This window comes from Trachymyrmex septentrionalis, unplaced genomic scaffold (assembly GCF_001594115.1).
Source record: "Trachymyrmex septentrionalis isolate Tsep2-gDNA-1 unplaced genomic scaffold, Tsep1.0 scaffold18, whole genome shotgun sequence".
NCBI lineage: Eukaryota > Metazoa > Arthropoda > Insecta > Hymenoptera > Formicidae > Trachymyrmex > Trachymyrmex septentrionalis.
Window position 1 is genome coordinate 533,243 of NW_017304969.1, and position 3,645 is coordinate 536,887.

A 3,645-nucleotide genomic window follows, 5' to 3' on the forward strand; every position below is an offset into this window, starting at 1 on the left:
CCGAACGAATAACAATGTATGCCATTCAAAATTACAAGTCTTGAAAAATCGTGGCAAATTGACTAATGGCGGATGTAGTAACTTTATATAAAATAGCCGAAATAACATTCAGAGAGATTATACCGATTCTGTCAAAAAAGAATGTCCTGCATACATTATTAGTTGCAACTATGTCAAAAGCACCAAGTCGCATATTTAGCAATAAGTCTCATTCTTTGGGTCAAAGTCATCGAAATAACCACCGATTGCAATTGATTAATATAATACTCAAAAGATACAATATTTACTAATTTGATTACTTATTTCTGACACACCTTATACGCTCAACCACATTAATTTCTTGCGGATTGAATTTATGAACGCAGTATACATATAACACGCGTGGAAAATCATAAACAATTAATCTTTCGTCAATCACGTTTTAACACGATTTATTTATAATATTCTAAATAATAGGAGAAGTATATGATTATTACGATTTATTAAAAATTTTGTTATGTATCTAGAACGTCCCCATGCCTCTTGATACAGGTCTGACCGCTGACGCACAGAGAACGAAAAAACATATTTCGGTAGCTGTACGCTTGTTTGAGTGAGACTATGTTCTCTGTCGCTCTTAGCGCGCCGATAAAGCAATAAGAACGAAGTGCGAAAAGGTCAGAGCGATATAGTTGGCACGCTTCTAACTAATCAAGTCACACGGACACGGACTCATGTTTGTGTTGCTACCAGTTGCGTCAGGCCATCGACCGGCGCACTGATCGCGTGCTGCAAGCGGTTTGGAATTCGCATCACTGCAATGCGCCCGAATATTTTTTAAAAACCGCAAACATAATTTCGCAGGTACCACCCGAAGTTCCGTGAGAACGATCGAATGCTGCCGAGCATGTGGGGGTACCACTCGGCGAAAATGTACGAACCGAACCGAGCTTCACTGAATCCTCCAAAAATCCGTCATATAAAAGGCTGCAAATTTTTACAGAAAGGCTTTTGCTCCGATTCCTATCCAACGACCAGATCCTATTGACTCGATAGTAATCCTGATCCGCTATGAGCAGTTTCCTGCCGCGAAATTCCGGCCGATATTGTATTTAGGGAGTGAAGCGGGCTTCGCCTCCGTTGGGCGTTCTCAGCACTTTTGGAAGTCGATTCCCGCTGTATCCTCCGAGTAGACGAGACAAGGGAATAAGGCGTTCTCTGTCTCCATCGGGCGTTCCTGATAGTCGAAAGGCAAAAGCCGCAATCTTATACACGACGCGATCGGCAACAAGAAAGGGGGTAAAGCTTTCTTCGCCTCTGCCGGGTGTTCTCGGCCGCCGGTCGCGCCCGCGCCTATACTCAGCTGTGCCATATGCTAGGCACATTCGAATTCCGCGACGCGCTTCGCGATCATATTGGTGTGGCATCAGCGCCTGGTCCGTGTTTTTGCATTACCGAGTGCAACGAGTCCTATCGTTAGTCTATTTATTTTACTGTTCATTTTATTTTATTTTATTTTATTGTATTTGAATTATTTGTTCGTATCGTGCTGTATATAATAAAGAGTATTTGTATTTCTTTTTGTTACATAATTATGTGCGTTATTTGTACGCGCCTTCTCTCTCCGCAACGAATCTCTTTCATTCCCGACCTGACTAATTTGTCCGACGAGCTATTCTGCGCAACGGAAGTTAGTTTGTTTCAAATTTAATGAAACTATATACACTCGTGTAAAAGTTACGTTTAAATTGAAAAAATAATTACTTTTTTTTTTAACTAAAGTAAGAGTACCTCGGAGGAAAATAAAAATATATTTGATTTAAAAAAAATAACGGCCAAATAAAAAAAATTTTTCATTAAGCGCAGGAATAACAATGCATAACCTATTCCGATTCAAAGAAATAGTCTATAAATCGAAGAAACTTTATTCTGGATGTATCTTTAGAATTCGAACTGAACATACGAGGGGGGACCCAAAAAAAAACGGCAATTTCGTCATAACTTCTTTATTTCTCAATATTTTAACACCAAATTTTAATCACCTTCAAAGTATTCGCCATTGACCACAACGCACTTCTCCAAACGATTCTTCCATTGTTCAAAACAGTTTTTAAATTCACTCATCGGGATGTCCTTTAAGCCTTCCAGCGATTTTTGTTTCACCTCCTTCACAGTGGCAAAACGCTTTCCTTTCATATTCCTTTTGAATTTGGGGAACAAAAAGAAGTCACAGGGGGCTAGATCCGGTGAGTATGGGGGGTGGACAATTGGTGTCACGGCGTTTTTGGTCAAAAATTGCTTCACAAAATTTCACAGCCGCGATTGTTCTCGACAATCTGCCATTACGTTTTCGTCGAAATGTAAAAAGTTGTTTTACTAAAAAAAATCTCACAGGCGAACCAATGCACTCACAGCGACACAACTTCGCACACTGACGCAGGTGGCGTGACACTAACGGACATGTGGTCAAACAATAGGTTCCCCCACTCTCCCTCCCCACCACAGCGTAATTCCCGGAACTTATGGGTCCCCCCTCGTATATATCAATTAATCTCTACTAACTTACATATGCTGTTATTTGATCTATACAAATACATGACGTTTGCGAGATAGTCACTTCTTTTTTTTATTCTCGTTCTCTTGCATACTTTTTAATGATCGGTGGTAATATTTCGCATTAATGCGAAATTAATTCTCGCAGATTTTAAACGTGACAATATTTTTAATGCAACTTTTCTATATTCGTAATACACATATAGAAGATGTGAAAAAGTGTAGAAAAGATGCGAAAAAGGTGTCAAAAGTGTGGGAAAGTAGATAGATAACATGGATGAGTAGATAGATAACGTAGGCAGATGGTTAATACCATAAATAGCCAAATAAATAACGTAAATAGTTGAATAGATGAAAACATCGAAAGGTGGATAGATAACATCGATAGGTCGATAGATAACGTAGTATCCCGTGTAATAGAAAATTGTTAGGGACAGCCCTATATAATATAAGGCACTGATCGGGATTTGATATTTATTAGGAGTGGCATAAAAAAGATTTCTTTATTTTATCCTATAAGGTCCTGATCATAATTTATTAGAAATGCCATAAGAAAGGCTTCCTTACTTATATCTGATAAAGGCCTCATCGAGATTTGATAGAGATGCATCAATTTTATAAGTACTTATTTATTAGAATTAACTTACAAGGGCCTGGAAAGGATTTGTTAGAGATGCCAAGCAGTAGAGTATATGTGTTACATATATACAGGATGATTCAAAATACTGTTTTGTCCTTAAAGGGACATATTCTCGACCGTATTTTGAGACGATTTGTCCTTTGGCAAAAATTTGTTCAAAACTTAATTTTTAAGTTATAAAGAGAAATAGTTGGCGTATCACAAATCGAATACGATAGGTAAACAGAGGCGGCGCGCTCACCGATATGCGGGTACGCCTACGTACTCGTTAGACTCAACAGTAACACGACAGAACACACGCCTAGTATACATTCAAGTCCTCTCTCTCTCTCTCTCTCTCTCCCTCCTCCCTCTCTCCCTCTCCCTCTCCCTCTCTCCCTCTTCCTCTCCCCCCTCTCTCCCTCTCCTTCTCTCCCTCTCCCTTTCTCTCTCTTTCTCTCTCTCTCTCTCTCTCTCTCTCTCTCTCTCTCTCT